Below are 16,861 nucleotides of genomic sequence, written 5' to 3'. Positions count from 1 at the left end.
CTCCCCGTCGGGGAATCGAACCCCGGTCTCCCGCGTGACAGGCGGGGATACTCACCACTATACTAACGAGAAAAGGGGCACAGTAAGTGACCCCAGCTCCCACAAACCAGCTATGGTCAGCGTACACCTACACCGTTGCATGGGCCCCAGCAAGCAACAATACCCCTGGCCCTCTTCTGCTTCCCAAAGGCTTTGGCCGCAGCAACAGCCCTGGAAAAAGCCCTGGCCCTCCTCACCTGCCCTTGCCCAGCAGGACGCCTTTCCGGGCCTACACAGCTCCTCACACAACACCCGCCTGGGACCTTGCCCTCACCTACCAGCTCAGCAGCACCGTTTTTCCTCTCAAAACCTCCTCTTGACACCCTCCCCCTTCCACACTTCAGACTCCCCTCATCACAAACTCACCCACGGCCCCTTTGGCTTCTCAAGCGCCTCTGGAGGGACGCAGCTTCCCTGGCACGCAGATCCGGCTGATGGCTCCCAAGTGTGCAAGTCCGTCCCCGCAGAGCTGCCCCATAGGGTGACATTGAAGAAACTGGAAAACGGGACGGGGTGGGGGGTAATAGGCTCCTATATAAGAAAAAGTCCTCCCAGACCGGCCTGTCCCTTTAAACATGGGACATCTGGTCACCCTGGAGCAGCCCCGCACTCCTGCTCCCCGGTCGGTGCGTTTGTAACCCGGGGGCTGAAGCCGACGCGAGAAAGGGAAGTGAGCGAGCTCGGAGCTCTCCGGCGCCACCTGCTGGGAGCAGAGGGCAATGACTGAGCGACGTCCTGGCTAATTTAAATATCACCTGGTTCTCTGCTGTGTGGCTCCACTGGAGAGCTGGGGCGTGGCCTGAGCGTGGCAGCACATTATTTGCATATATTAAAAGCGGCAGTTTGCGGCCATTGGGGTAAAATATGAGTAAGTTTTGGGGTTGGGCCCCACATGTTTAGTGCAGGCTGTGGGAAGCCGGGCTGAGCACAGCCTGCCCCGACAGGGAGTGTATGGTCACCCTGAGCTGGGAGCGTGTGGCCAGACATGGGGAAGGGGCTGAGCATCAGGCAGTGGAGGGGGGGGTTGGTGGTTGTGGAAAGCAGAAAGTGTGTCCCTCTTTTTGGGTGTCTGGGCGGGGTTCTCGTTACCTAAGGAAGAGCAGCAGTGGGGGAGGGGAATTGAGACTCTGCTTTGGAGGTTGCTGGGAGTGGGGCACGACAGGAGCCACCCGGTGCTGGCTGCTGCTGTGGGGCATAGGACAGGTCGGGGTGGGGCTGTCTGGGTGCTTGAGATGAGGGGCGGTTCCTGGTTGGCTGGTGCTGGCCTGCCTAGTGTTTTCTGACAGCTGATCTCCCATTGGCCCTCGTGCAGGGCGGGTCTCTGACAGCTGGTCTCCCATTGGCCCTCATGCGGGGCTGGTATCTGAAAGCTGGTCTCCCATTGGGCCCTCCCCAACTGACGGTTCTGACAGGCTCATCTCCCATTGGTGACGTTGTCTGACAGTGATGCGGGGCGGAGCCGCCAGGGCCTTGTGCGCTCAGAGCTCAGCGCCGCCCGCGAGAAGCGGCGCGCGGGGCCGGGTCCTGCTGCCGGGCGGAGGAACCGAGACCGCAGCAGCGGCGCCACCTCCCGCCTGGCGAGAAGCCACAGCATGGGGCGGGGGGGGTCACAGGGCGCGAGGCGCTTCCGGGCGCGGCTGTTTCCTGCCGGTCGCGGGGTGATGGTTCCTGCCCGTGGCGGCCGGGGGCCGCGGGGTCCCGATGGCAGCTGGGGGCTCTGGCGTCCGCCCGCCCGCGGCGGCTGGGAGCTGCGGGGCCACCTGCAATGGCCGGGGGCTGCGGCTTCTCCTCATCCCCCTGCCCCGGTGACTGGGAGCTCCCAGCTCTGCCTGCGGTGTCTGAGCGCTGGGGGCTCCTCTCCTGCCTGGGGCGGCCGGGAGCTCCCGGGGCTTCGGCGCTGCAGGGTCTGTTAGCAATGACGTGGGGCTGCAGGGTCCTCACGCCATCAAGGCCTGTTGGGAAATCCTGGGTCCATCCGCAGCAGCTGGGAGCTCTGGGGTCCACTCGTAGGAGCCGCAGGGTCCATACGCAATGGTGTGGGGCTGTGGGGGCTCCCCCGCCACCCATGGCTGCTGGGAGCTCCAGGGTCTGCCTGTGGGAGCTGTGGGGAGATGAGGGGTTTGGGGTGGAGGAGGGGGCTCCAGGCTGCAGGGTGGGGCCGAGGGATTCAGAGTGCAGGAGGGGGCTGTGGGTTGAGACAGGGGGTCGGGGTCCAGGACGGGGTGATGGCTCTGGGGTGGAGACAGGGATGATCGGTTCCAGGTGTGGGAGGAAGCTCTGGGCTGGGGCAGCGGGGGTGAGGGCTCTGGGGTGCAAGAGGGGGCTCTGGGTTTGGGGGGGTTCAGGGCTGGAGCAAGGGGTTGGGGTGCAGACTTACCTCGGGCGGCTCCTGGTCAGCGGCGCAGCAGGGGGGACCTACTGGCCACTTCCAGGGCACAGTGCGGTGCCCTAGGACACGTAGGGACCAGCCTGCCTGAGCCCCGCAGCATGGCTGACCGGACTTTATAACCCAGTCACCCCACTGGGAGCTCTAGGGTCCCCCTGTCACATGTGGTGGCTGGGAGCTCTTGGATCCACCCACAGCAGCTGGGAGCTGTGGGGTCCATCCGTGGTGGCATGGGCCTGTGGGAGCCCCTTCCGGCACTCGTGGCTGATAGCTGTGAGGCCCCCACCGGCCGACAGCTCCAGTCTTGCTGCCCCAGGGCTGAGGTGGAAAATGTCACTGAGATCTCTGAAAGTCACAAATTCTGTGACCCCCTTTATATAATCTTAGCCTTAATAGTTGTTGACTGTCTCTCTCAATCTAGTGGTCTGCTCTAGCGCAGATGGGACAGGGAAGACAGACGCTCACCCCCCAGCACAGGTCGGGCAGACATGGCTCTTGGGCTATTTGCTGTGCATGCAGAGGACTTGTCCAGGCCGGTGGAGCAGCCCAGCCAGATGAGGAGCTGGAAGAAGGAGACCTGAGCAGCCTGGACATCCCACTTTTTCTCCACAGCCACTGCCTGTCAGCAGGATTCCTCCTTCTCCTCAGTGAGACCAAATCTAAGCACCTAGATAGCCGGTCTGTCCGCTGCACCCCAATCCCTCATGCCTGAGCCTCCCTGCCAAGTCCTGTACCTGGCTCCAGAGAATTGTCTCACATCTCGCTGGGAACTCGACTTCTTGTGCCCAGAGAGTCTCGGCCCCACTCAGTAGAGGACCTGAGAAACACAGTGTCTGCCTTTTCCAAAGAAGTGCTTGGAGAGGTTTTGTTCCTGTGACCACGTGGCCTAACGGATAAGGTGTCTGACTTCGGATCAGGCGATTGAGGGGTCGAGTCCCTTTGTGGTTGTGTTTGTGCAGTTTTACCTTTGTGCTGAACGTCCTGCTCCCTTCAGGGCTGGAACCTCTTCTTGGCCGCTCAGGCCAATGCTCTGGCTTCAGCTAGAGCCCCGGGAAGGAGTTGGGGGTTGGGTGTCACACAGGCTGGGGCATGAGCCCCAGGTGCTTGCAGTCTCGCCTTTGCCCTTCCTGACTTGCCAAAGAAAATGGGCGGCTGCCCGGGCTAGCGTGTGGAGCAGTTTCCCTCTTCCAAGTGTGCGCCTCTCCCTGTGCTTGAGGGGGTTGCTACATAGCGCCTTGGGAGCCTGGGTGTTTCTCTGCTTCTCGCCAGCTGGGGAAAAGCCTCTTGGGGTAAAATCTCCTGCCCCACTGCCAAAGTGAGCACAGAGAGTGGGAACGGTCAGAGGCCCCACCAGGGGGCTGGCCCTGCTTTCCTGCCATCTTCTGATGTTGGCCACAGAGCATCAGCAGCCACCCCGCATGAACGAATGCTGGTCTGTGGGTGGCCTTCAGTGGGGGTTTGGCATGGAAGGGAGCAGGGAGCAGGCTGGCCGGGTGTCTTTGTGCCCATCTGCTGGCCACACATAGGCATGGTCCTGCCCTCCTCTTGCCCTGACCTCAATTGTTCTGTGGCTTTTAAGCCATCCCTTGGAGCCATCTAGGTGCCCAGAGGAGGAGAGGTGCTGGGCTCCATGTGGGAAGAGGAAGAGTGTGGCAGCTACAGGGACCAAAGTTGTGGGTATCAGGTGAAGCAGCAAGAAACCCAACCATCAGGTCAACCCGCAGGAATCTCTAGCCAGACTGTTAAGTTCTAGGACCCCACCCTCTAGCGGCTAGTTGGACCAAAGACCTATCTCCAATGGGCACCAGTTACCCAGGAGGAGGAGTAAAAAAAACATCACTCTAGTTCAGCCAGGGAGAGAGTAACAAAGCACATTAAGCTCCAGGGCTTGGCAGCAAACTAATATATCTCCAGGAGGTCCCAGGAAGATTTGAACTCAGATTCCATTAATCAAAGTCCTGAGCGCTGCCCATTACACCATGGGACCTGCTGTTGTTTTATTTTCTAGATCCCTGTGACTCTTGGCTGGTTTGCACTCTGCACTTATTGCTTCCCACCAGCAGCTTCCTCTCACAGGACTCTCTCTCCTCCTCCAGCGACTGTGGTCCTGCACTGCCGGATCCGTGGGTCCTGCCCTGAGTCCCTGCATCCCCCTGCTTTGTCTCCATTCCCTGCAGGCTGCAAAAATGTCAGGGGAGGCCGCCCCTCCCTTCACTCGGTGCTCCCGCTCATATCGGCCAGCTGCAGCCTCATCTCCTGGAACTCAGGCAGCTGTCGCTTGGTCCGGTCGTACAGTCAAACGCTGACTGGCTCCCCTGCCTGGATGCTCTTGTGGAAATCCCACAGGCGACGCTGCAGGACTTGGCACTGCTGGTTTCTTTAATGTTGTGGTGTTTGCCCGACTGCTGGAACAAAGCCGCCAACTCCTCCCTCACCGACTCCCACCAATCCCCCTGGTTGTCATAGAACCCTCTGATGCTTTCCCGTTCTGCCAACACCGCCAGGCCTCACCCCCTGCTCCTTTGTCTTGCAAGCTCTGGATGTTCAGCTTCCAATATCCTCTGCCCTGGGTCAGGGACAGGGGCGGCTCCAGGCACCAGCGCAGCAAGCTGCGGAGGGCGGCCTGCCGATCGCTGTGAGGGTGGCAGTCAGGCTGCCTTCAGGAGGTCCCCTGGTAATGCAGATTAGGCGGCATGCCTGCGGGAGCTCTGCCAGTCCCGCAGCTTCAGCGGCAATTCGGTGGTGGTTACGCCGAAGGCGCGGGACCGGCAGACCTCCCGCAGGCATGCCACCGAATCCACCTTACCAGAGGACCTCCGGCAGGTGTTGGGATAGATCTGTATTACATTATATACTAATGTTAGATGTGTAGAAAGTGTGACTAGAAAGGAGAAGTGTGACGGTGCTGCCCGTGGGAGCAAGCTGAGGTCACTCAATCAGGGTGAACTGCAAACAAAACGGGGCAGACACACCCCAAACGCTGGTGGTTATTCTAAAACTTAGATTTACCAACCAGCACAAAACAGCTTCTGTAGCACCTCACTGGTTACTCAGAAGTCCAAACCACGCAGTTCCCTTAAAGTGCCCAGCCTCAGGCCTCCGTCCAGACACACATGTCAGATATGATGATAATTCCTGAAAATCTGATCTCATCATATAAAAGAAAAGGTTCTTCCAATCCCAAAGGATCAGCCACATACCCAGGTTCAATTATAACTTAGATCTTACCCCAAATACACGCTACAGACAATTCTTATTAACTAAGCTAAAATTTATTTAAAAAGAAAAGAGACAGAGAGAGTGTTGGTTAAAAGATCAATATACAGACAGACTTGAATTCAATTCTTGAGGTTCAGATGCATAGCAGACGTGAGCTTGTAGTTGCCAAAAGTCCTTTTAGAAATGGTCGAGAAGTTATAGTCCAATTTCCATATTCAGGGTGACTCCAGTCAGTGACTGGGGATCTCAATCCTTATGGCTTAAGGTTTCCCCCTCTTGAAACCCAAAGCAGATCTGAGATGAAGCAGGATCATGTCCCAGGCTTCTTATATATTTCCAGCAGCCTTTCAGCCTGAGAAAACAACAGGCTTAACTCTTTCTCCCAAACATCCTGGCAATTAGCACAGGGTAATTTACCCATTAAACAGTTCAGATCCAGGTTAGCACGACCTTCAAAGAGACACAGAGACAATAATACTATTTCACTCAAGTATCATCATAAATGTTAATATTCCTTTTTTGATCTTTGAATTAAAACTACAGCAATAGACAAGACTTGTTTGCTGACATCACAAGCCCTGAGCAAACATCTCCCCTTCTACCTCTAACAATAGCACTTACTAGGCAGGTGACATAGTGACTACGGTGCCTTCTTATTTTCCCCCTTTTCCACCTAGGCTGGCAGGTGAACTCTACAGAGGCACCTCTGGGCTTGCACTGACTAAGGACAACAGCTGTGAGTGGGGTGCAGAGAGGGGGGCTCATGTTAAAGGGCTTTTGGTTGCTGGACTTACAAACCGTAGGGAGAAGGACACTGCCCAGCTTATTTGAGGGGTGGGTCTTTCCCTCGTGGTTTAGGTTTATGTGTTGGGGCTGCTGACATGACTTCTGCTAACCCTGGGCTTACATTGCAGTGTAGACATACCCTGAGAGGGCATCTATACTGTGATAAAATCCCCCTGGCCTGGATGATCTGATTTGGGCTCCTGGGGCTCAGACTGGAGCCCAGACTCGGAGCCTCTCACCCCTCGTGGGGTCTCAGAGGCTGGGCTCAAGCCCAAGTGTCTACACTGTAATTTTATAACCCTGCAGCACAAGCCCCACAAGCCTGAATCAACTGACCCAGGGTTTGAGACTAGTGACTTGGGTGTGTTAATGGCAGTGTAGACATTATGCTGGGCTATGTCCACACTGCAATGAAACACCCACGGCTGCCCCGTGCCAGTGCAGGCTCCTAGGGCTTGGGCCGTGGGATGGTAAATTTGCAGTGTAGACATCCCGGCTCAGGCTCAATACCGGGCTCTGGACCCCACAAGGTTGGGAGGGAGTTTAGCAAGGAAGAAAGGTAAAATGGCAGTGGAGTATTACCCTGGACTCAATGGCATTTCTCCATTGGTCTGTCTGCTTTGGGGAAGGGACAATAACACGTCCTGCTGCTTTCGTTATTTCAAAGGGCGGTTTAGGATTTTCATTCTCACACACAGTGCACAAAGCAGGACTCAACCCTCGGTGCAAACTAAATGAGCTGCCCACAGGTTCTGGCAGCCACAATGAGCATTTGGTGTGAGAGCCCAGACCTGCCCCGTCCCAGAGGGAGGGGGTCATCTGCGAGGGGCTTAGAACACTCATGTACCAGCTCCTAACTCCCAAACGTTCAGTAACTCTATTGTCAGTGCCTGTGAGTGTTATTTAAACCATAAGAACAGCCACCCTGGGCTAGACCAAAGGTCCATCTAGCTCTGTATTTTGTCTTCTGACAGTAGCCAATACCAGGTGCCCCAACAGCCAGTCAATAAGGCACCACGGGGAGTTGAACCCAGGATCTCCTATGTACAAAACAGAGGCTTTAGCCAGCTAACCCACGGTGCCTGCCTGCAGCTGAAGTGTCATGTCTGCCCATACCTGACTCCCTGCCTTCCCCACCGGGACCTGACAAGCTTTGCTTCTGTTTGGATTCTGCAAAGCAGAGGAGCAGGTGAGGTTTTCCTTGCAAGCTGTGTGTGTGTTTGCGAATATTTGGCCAGGTCTGCACTACAAAGTTATTACAGCATCATTATATTGATCAGGTATGTGAAAAACACACAACGCTACCTCGGTCAACAGCTTGTGGCTGGTGCACACACTGCAATACCACGTCTGGCGACAAAACTGCCCTGTTTTGGTGACAAAATAAAACGACCTCGACAAGAGGCCTAGAGCTTTTTGCAGCAAACTTAAAGTGACAAATTGTCAGTGTAAATGCTGCTGGTCATTATATCACCATAACTGGCCTCCACCAGTATCCCACCATGCCTGCCGTGAACTTGCCTGCCCTGTGTTCCTGCTATAGAAGCTAGGCCCCTCCCCTTTCATAGCTCCAGAAAGTTCTGACAGCTAAGCCGCTGTCTACACTGGGATTAGGTTGATATAACTGCATTGCTTGGGGGGCGTGTACATTTTTTACACCTCTAAGTAATGTAGTTACACAGACCTAATTTTGTAGCGTAGACCTGTACAAATAATCACTCACCCACACAGCTCCTCTGCTTTACAGAATCCAAACACGAGCAAAGCTTGTCAGGGCCCAGTGGGGATTGGCAGAGAGTCAGGTGTGGGCAGACGCGGCACTGTAAGTAAGAGCAGGTACCATTACTTAGCTGGTTAAACCCACTGCGTTGTAATCAGGAGACCCTGGGTTCAATTCCTAGTGGTGCCTTGGGGAGTGGCTTTTGGGGCACCTGATATTGGCTACTGTCAGAAAACAAGAGCTACATGGATCTTTGGTCTAGCCCAGTGTGTTTTTTCTTATGGTTTAAATTACACTCAAAGGCACTGATAATAGAGTTACTGAAAGTTTGCGTGTTAAGAGCTGGTAGGTCAGTGGTCCAGTCCCCTCAATGCGGTTTCACCATTTCCACTCGCTAAACTCCCTCCCACCCTTCTGGGCTCCTAGAGCAGGGGACTGAGCCTGAGCCCGAGCCCAGACACAGACACTGCAACTTTACTCCAGACCAAGCTGCATGGCCCTGATTAATGTGACCCGGGCCAGCCGAGGGTGTTTCATTGCACTGTAGACGTAGCCTAACATTATGTCTACACTGTAATTAACACACCCAGGGCACGTGTCGCAAAGCCCGGGTCAGCTGACTCAGGCTTATGGGGCTTGGGCTGCAAGACTATAAAATTACAGTGCAGATAAATGGGTTTGAGCCCAACCTCTGAGGCCCCACGAGGGGTGAGGGTTTCTGAACCCAGGCTTCAGTGTGAACACAAATATCTGCACCACAGTTTTTAGCCCCTCAGCTTTAGCTCTATGAGCCCAAGTCAGATGACCCAGGCCAGCCCTGCTGCCATCTTTATCCCAGGAGAGATGGACTCTAAGGGTACGTCTCCATTGCAATGTAAGCCCAGGTGTGGCATGCTGTGCTCAAAGCAGCACCTGGAAGCCCCATATTCACCACTCTCATATAATGATGAAATGGTTTGTACAAAGTCTGCCTGGTGAGGTTTCATTTCAAAAGTCTTGATCTGTTGAACATTAATATCGTGTTGGATTGTGTGTGCTCGCATTGGTTGGGAAGTTATGAAGTTTTGCTCTGTGTGTGTTACTGAGATATGTTATGAGGTTGGGAAATGCCCCCCACCAGCCTTTCAGGTGTGACAATGGAGGAGCCAGACTCGCTGCTGGCCCATTGAAGGTATCCACATTCCCAAGGACTATCCCAGGAACCATGTACAATGCAGGCTTCTCCGAGATAGCACGGAGACAATGGACACTGCTTGACTCACATGGTAGCAAAGGAGCTTCCTAGCAAGTTGGAAAAAACCATGAAAGAGGGGAAGAGACATCATGGCTTGGCCTCTCTCCCCCACAACTCAGCAGCTGGAAACACACCTGGAGAACAAGGACTGAACTGAACTGATTCAGAAATCAGAAGAGAATAATAACAATAATACTTTCAAACCAAAGTCCCCAAACAGACTAGTATTGGTTTTTCAGCAGAAAATTTTCAGTTTGGGGAATTTTGTTTTCTCAGTCAGACCTTGCCAAGGGAAGCAGGGAGAAAACGTTTGAGTTGCCTCCTTCAGAACAGCTTGGCCTGGACACTAGCTCTGGTTCACTGCTCTGGCCTTGCATGGGTTCAGGGTATTTTAATAATTTGGGCAGGTCCCAGGGTGTTTGGGGGAGATGATGAGGATGTTCCCTTTGGAGAAAAAAACTAAGAAAAAGAGCCCTAGAGAATTTTTTTTAAAGAAATCTGGGATTTAGACATTTTATTTAAAGCAAGGGAGTTCTGAGTTTCTGTTTGCAAGAAGCAACATTGTTTGATCTGTCACTGTACCAAAAGGGGACATGGTTGTCTACAAAGGAGGGGTGATGACTAAATGCATCCGATGAGGATGAGATTCAAACCCATGCGTGCAGAGCACAATGGATTAGCAGTCCATCATCTTAACCACTCCGCCACCTCATCTGAGCTGTCAAGCAACAGACAGGAGGAGAAATCTAAGGCCAGCAGAGCTAGGGACAATAAGGAGTTTTTAAATACTAAGCGGAAGCAGGGGCTGAATGAGCTCCCCCCTCACATCTAGTGAGGAGCTGGGGGAAAGACATCAGAAACAGATCGTGTTTGCATAGACACACCTACTCTGCCTAGCTATGCAGCATGATGGGGCCGCTTCCCCAAAATGACCAGTTTTGGCTGGTGGCGGGTTACAAATCACTTTAGGATTGAGTGGAATGAAATGTTATTATCCTGCCTGCATGAGTGAAGGGCAGCAGAACATACCTAGTCCATCCTGATGGAGGGATAGGTGGGTGAGGAATAGCTTTTATTGGACTTCATAGAAGTGATTGAGAACATCACCCTAAACCAGGGGTCCCCAAACATTTCACACTGCGCCCTCTTAGCCATGGCTGTGGCCCCTTGGAAGCCGCAGTCAAGAACCGAGGCTGGGAGTGGGGCTGTTGCTTGCTGGGGAGAGGGGTGCAGACAGGGGTAAGGGGGTCGAGGCCGAGCTGGGAGCCAGAGGCCCAGGCTGAGGGTGAGGGTGAGGGTGGGGTTGGGGAAGAGCTGGGGCAGAGTGGGGCTGAGTGCTGCTCCCTCCATGGGGGCTGGCTCAGGCCCTGAGGTGCCCCCATGAATGTTCCTCTGTGTCCCCCTAGGAGTCATGCCCCACATTTTGGGAACCACTGAACCCTACTCACTAATCAGCGGCTAGTGATGCCAAAGCCCAGGGAAAGGGAGAACAAGTGTGGGGCCCCCAGCACTGGAGCCATGTGAAGGGGCTGCAGGAGAGGGGCAATGGCTGGTGGCCCAGGGAGTTAAGGGCAAAGGGGGCACAGGAGGGGCAGGAGTTAGGGGTGAAGGAGGTGCAAGGGCTGGGAGTGCAGAAGCTAGCGGTAAAGGGGGAGTGGGGATCGTCCAGGGGCAATGGGGAAGTGCCAAAGTACAAGCTTTGCCCAGGGCACCATTTTCCCTAATGCTGGTCTGAGCAAACAATTGGAAATGACCCTTCAGTGAGACCAGAACCATCGTGTAGAAAGGCCCCTTTGTTAAGTGGTGGTGGCTGAGGGTTTAGGGAGATGGGTTAGAAAACAACAGGCGTCTTTCTGTGGAGGTTTGATTCTTGCCTGCTAGGCAAGGCTGGTGTGTGTGGTGTCTCCATGGCTGTACTTTCCGTCTCTGATCTGCCACAGGGAGCCAAGTCTAGACATATTCAGAGGCTCTATGCCAGGGTTTCTCAAACTTCCTTTCACTGCAACCCCCTTCTGCCAAAAAAAACTTACTACATGACCCTGGAAAGAGGGACCAAGCCCCTCCATACGGAGTAGAGGCAGGGGAGACAAAGCCAGAGCCCTGCCCCAGTTGGGGGAGGGCAAAACCAGAGCTTGAGGGATTCAGCCCTCGGTGGTGGGGCTCAGACATTTGGCTTCAGCCCCAGGCACCAACAAGTCTAATGCCAGCCCTGGCAACCCCATTAAAACAGGGTTATGACCCACTTTGGGGTCCTGACTCACAGTTTGAGAACCACTGCTCTATGCTGAGGGGAGAGAGTTTTCCTGTGGGTGCAGTTAATCCACTTCCCCAAGAGGTGGCAGCTATGTCAGTGGGAGAAGCTATATCGGTGGGTGTGCAAGCTGTGGTGTTCACCACATTTAAGAAGTTTAATCAAACCCCATTTTTAAAACCACCTGTGGTCTGGGAATGGCAAAGGATCTCGAGGAAGCAGGGTCAGTCCTTCAAAGTCTTGGAGATCATGAGTCCATGGTCATGGGGGTATAGCTTAGTGGTAGAGTGCTTAATGGTAGATCAAGTGGTCGTTGATTCAAGCCCCCTGTGTTCTCTTATAACCTTCTTTCTTTTTTTTAAAAAAAAGAAAACATTTTCATCCGAAGAAGTGGGTATTCACCCACGAAAGCTCATGCTGCAAAAACGTCTGTTAGTCTATAAGGTGCCACAGGATTCTTTGCTGAATTTTCATTTCCATTCTTCATTATGTTCAGGCGCTCCACTATACAGGGGTGCTTGATATTGATGTAAACACTCAACATTTCACTGTCCAAATGCACAAAAACCTAGCAAAGCTGTCCATCAGCTGAAATCAGTTTCAATCCTCTGTCAATTTATATTTTCATCAATTAAACAAAGGTATCATATGAATGTACATTTGCAGATCCCTCTTCTCCAGGAGCTATGCTGGGCAGAAGAACAAGAGCCACATCCAGCTACAGTTCAGGAGTCTGATGACCAAAGAGCCAATAAATGTTCTGAGGGCTGGAGAAAAATGCCTTCTAGTGAGCTATTGAACGAGCTCAACCTGTTTCGCTTATCAAAAGAAGATTGAAAGGTGACTTCATTGAAGTGTTGAAGGGCCTTAATGGAGACAAAAGATTGGGTATTAAAGGGTTCTTTAATCGAGCAGAGAAAGGCATAACAAGACCCAGTGGCTGGAAGGTGAAAAGAGACAAATTCATATTACAACTAAGGCACAAATATTCAACAGCCAGGATGATTCACCACAGGAACAAGCTACCAAGGAAAGTGGTGGATTCTCCATCTCCTGATGTCATTTCATGAAGACTAGATGCCTTTCTGGAATGTGTTTGCCCCAAAAGTAGCTATTGTGTCATACAGGAGGCCTGTGATATGCAGGGAGTCAGATTAGATGCTCTAATGGTCTCTTCTGGCCATAAAGTCGACTAATTTCTGAAAAACTGAGTGTAGCATTGGGAGCAGCGTCTGATGTTCTCCTGTCTAGCCGGCTTGCTTCCTAGAACGAACGCTCCTTGAGTGGGGTGATCCGCAGGGAGCAGCTCTAACCTCCAAAGTGCCTGGGCAGGGGCAGGACATTAGCACAGCAAGGGAGGGGTGTGGCAGTGACATCACAAAGGCTTTTTGCAGGACCTCAGACTATTGGTCAAAGATGGTGGGGAGGTGGTGACCTCACAGAGAGATGCTGACATCAGCCAGGCAGGACAGGCACGAGGGGCCAGGGAAACCTCAGAGACCCCTGTGGCTTTGCTTCAGCAAGTCTCCTTCTCCAGGTCTCTCTTTGAGGACTGAGAGAGTATTCGGGTTCACGTACGTGAGCACCAGGAGGAACCTCTTTTGAGTTTTCTCCTCCCGTTTTAGTGATTTTACTAGAAAACAGCCGTCCCTGTTTAGAAGGTAAGAGCCTCCTCGAGATTTGAAACCTGTTCAGTCTGATCCATCTGGTGAGAGTTGAATTCTAGGCATGGAAAACACGAACTTAAGGAAGCAGAATTTTATTCCGCACCTGGGATTTTGTCCCTTAAAATCACTGGGGTCATTAGGGTTTGTCCTTTTTGTTTTGCCTTTTCCTCCATCCATCCCGTCCTCCTTTCTCTTTGTCTCTTGCTTCTTTTGTCCTTTCACCTGTTCCCCTCCCAACACCAGGAGTGGTGTGTGTGTATATGTGTGTCTGTATGTGTGTGTTGCGGGGGAGTGCTCGGCAGCTCCCACTGTGGGAGGTCCACCCAAAAATGTGGGGCTGAAATAGTGCTCGGGCAGTGATCCCCACCGGTGACCTGGGCCACCCTTTGGGCTCTCTGGTGAGAACCCTCAGCCTCCCGTCCTGTCTCTACCCTGATTGGCTGAGCAGGGGGTTATTGACAGGGAGGAGATTCAGGTCCTTGTTGTTCTCTTTTAAGACCAAGGAAATAAGTCAGAACCTGTTATATGTTGACAAATTTTGCTGCATTAATTGTCCCTGAGCAGTTCATGATTCTCTCTAACGTTGCAGTTCTCCTCAAATACTTGCTGAATAATTACTGTGCACTGTTGTTGGTCTGGAGCTCATCTGAGAGCACTTTATTCAGGTCATTTAGTGTTTGAAATTCACGATCTGATGGTTAGCGGGGCGGTACAGCTGAATCCGTGTAGCAGCCAGGCCTGGTAAGCACTACACTATAGGCTGCTTAACAGTTAATGGATAGCTGTGCCCTCCCGCTGAAGGCAATCTGGAAAGCATAAAGTCTGACCCTGTTCCAGCCCCTCGCGGCTGTGCCCGGGAAAGATCACTGTATGCTTTTCCTCTGCGGCTTCCAACACGTGGCTGTTAAACGAAGGTCATTGCTATGCAAAGTAAAAGTCAAGCATTCACAATAGTAACAGTACACTAATTGCCCTAATTAGATGCAGCAGTCGCCGAATGAGATTACCCTGAGGCGGGTCACTCGGAGAGAGAGAGAGAGGATGCTGCTAGAATCCCTGCACAGACCAGGACCGTATGCTGCCATGCTGGTGGAGGCAATGATTCCGCTGTACATTAGGATGGCCTGGCGCAGAAGAGTGTGCTTCCACGGAGCACCCAATAAGGCACCTCTCCCCAGGAACCTCCTGCGGAGGCTTTTCAAGCTCCTGTACGAGAGCTTCGTGGAAGTGTCCCAGGAGGATTTCTGTTCCATCCCTATATGTGTGGACCTTTTTATATAGTTTTATATGGAAAAGTTTTTATATAGTTTTTATATATTTTTATTCCTGTTTTTTAAAAAATAAATGTTTCCATGTTTATAGCACTTACCGACTGATCCTTCCCCTGATTCTGAGTCCGGGTTAACGGCCGGGGAGGGTTGGTAGGGGATCTCTGTGGGGGTGATGAAGAGATCCTGGCTGTCGGGGAAAGCGGTATTGTAAGCGCTGTCGCCTGCGTCGTCCTCCACAAACCCTTCCTCATCTTCCCCATCGGCGAACATCGCAGAGGAACTGCCCGTCGACACTATCCCATACTCAGAGTCCACGGTCACTGGTGGAGCAGTGGTGGCAGACCCACCTAGAATGGCATGCAGTGCCTCGTAGAAGCGGCATGTCTGGGGCTGGGCTCCGGAGCGTCCGTTTGCCGCTCTGACTTTTTGGTAGCCTTGTCTCAGATCCTTGATTTTCACGCGGCACTGCGTTGTATCCCGGCTGTATCCTCTGAGTGCCATGGCTTTGGAGACCTTCTCGTAGGTCTTTGCATTCCGTTTGTTGGAGCGCAGCTCCGAAAACACAGACTCATCGCCCCACACAGCGATCAGATCCAGGACTTCACAGTCTGTTCATGCTGGGGACCTCTTTCTATTCTGGGATTGCATGGACTCCTCTGCTGGAGAGCTCTGCATCGTTGCAGGTGCTGCTGAGCTCGCCCCGATGTCCAAAGAGGACATCAGATTCAAAGTGCCCAGACAGGAAAAGGAATTCAAATTTTCCCAGGTCGTTTCCTGTGTGGCTGGTCAGAGAATCCAAGCTTCGACTGCTGTCCAGAGAGTCAACAGAGTGGTGCACTGTGGGATAGCTCCCGGAGCTACTAAGTTCGATTTGCATCCACACATAGCCTAATTTGAGATAGCCATGTCGAATTTAGCGCTACTCCCCTCGTCGGGGTGGAGTACCGAATTCGAACTAAAGAGCCCTCTAGGTCGAATTAAACGGCTTCCTGGTGTGGACGGTTGAGCGGTTAATTCGAATTAATGCTGCTAAATTCGATTTAAAGTCCTAGTGTAGACCAGGCCTAAGAGTCTTACCTTCCCTTTATCAGTGTCTACTGTACTGCTCCCTTCTTCCTCCACCTGTATATGTTTGACATCCATACCTGCCCAAGATCAAGCAATGCCAACTTTCTGGTGGGGAATAAACTGGAATTTACCCAACTAGGTGCCTTGAGCGCATGGATTCCGAAGGTATTTACGATTCCCTCTAACTTCTCTTGCGGCTACTCTAAGAAAGCTCCTAAACAAGGGCTCTTCCAATATGTTACAAGGGCAATTGAAACCAGGCCACCTCTTGAGGTGGAATCAAGAGGTTGTGTCAGGAGTGGGATTTGAACCCACGTCTCCTGCAGGAGACCAGAAGCCCCAGTTGTGGGAAAGACAGAGCCTTGCGCCTTAGACCACTCGGCCATCCTGACGCTGGGACAAAAGCATCTCTCTCAACCCTCCTTTTCTTCAATATTGTATGAGCCGCTCAAGGAGGCCAAGACAGCATCTCTCGTTCAACACCTACATCACATCTGGTTTTTAGACACCATCACCCTCATCTAAAGTTTCAGGTTTCCTACAACCCTGTGCCTTCTGAGGTGTTCTAATCTCCCCCCTCACTTATTAGATGGACACTAGGACAGAGGCAGAATAGAGACACTTAGCTTAATGAGAACCTCAAACTCCCGCACGGTGGGCCACAGAGTCAAGCAGCCAGCACTCACAATCGGTACCGGCCTTGTTTGGGTTTTTTTCCCAAACTAGCTCAGCACTCAGGGTGTTGAGCCCTTCTGGAAATCTTGCAAAAGAGTTTGGAGCCTGAATGGGTGTTGAGTTCTTAAGAAAACCATGTTTTTGTTTTGTTTCCCCAAGAAAATTGGGGACAAAAGATTAATCTAGGGTGAACCTGGATGTTTATTGCTGTTTTTGTTCAGCTCCACTAGGCTGTTTTGAAAGCTGGTCCGTTCCCCATTACAGAGGGTCCAAGCAGAGAGAGTGAAGGAACCCCTGTGCTCAGCATCACAACCTGAGCCTGAGGAAAAGCACTGAAACACGCTCAAATGACGCTTTAGGTTCATCCATCAGAATCACAAGAGCAAGACAAAGACATCTCAAGAGGAAGAGTCCTCGGCTTTCATTTACCCAATCGCAACACTCTTCACTTCTTCTTCGGCCTACCTAGAGGCTCGTCCAGGAAAATCACTCAACTGATTATAATTTGGGCAGAGAAACCCAGGGAGGGCTTGTGCTCCCCCTTC

The 16,861-nt window shown here is 52.6% G+C and overlaps 1 non-coding gene across 1 annotated transcript; it reads right to left on the bottom strand.

The window, feature by feature from the left end:
* TRNAD-GUC lies at positions 1-72 on the bottom strand. Its single transcript has one exon. It is a non-coding gene; the product is annotated as a tRNA-Asp (tRNA).
* Positions 73-16,861: the final 16,789 nt, after the last annotated feature.

Source organism: Mauremys mutica, unplaced genomic scaffold (genome assembly GCF_020497125.1).
Source record: "Mauremys mutica isolate MM-2020 ecotype Southern unplaced genomic scaffold, ASM2049712v1 Super-Scaffold_100198, whole genome shotgun sequence".
Classification (NCBI taxonomy): domain Eukaryota; kingdom Metazoa; phylum Chordata; order Testudines; family Geoemydidae; genus Mauremys; species Mauremys mutica.
The sequence above is the reverse complement of the archived record's forward strand: the minus strand, read 5'-3'. Positions and strand labels throughout refer to the sequence as shown.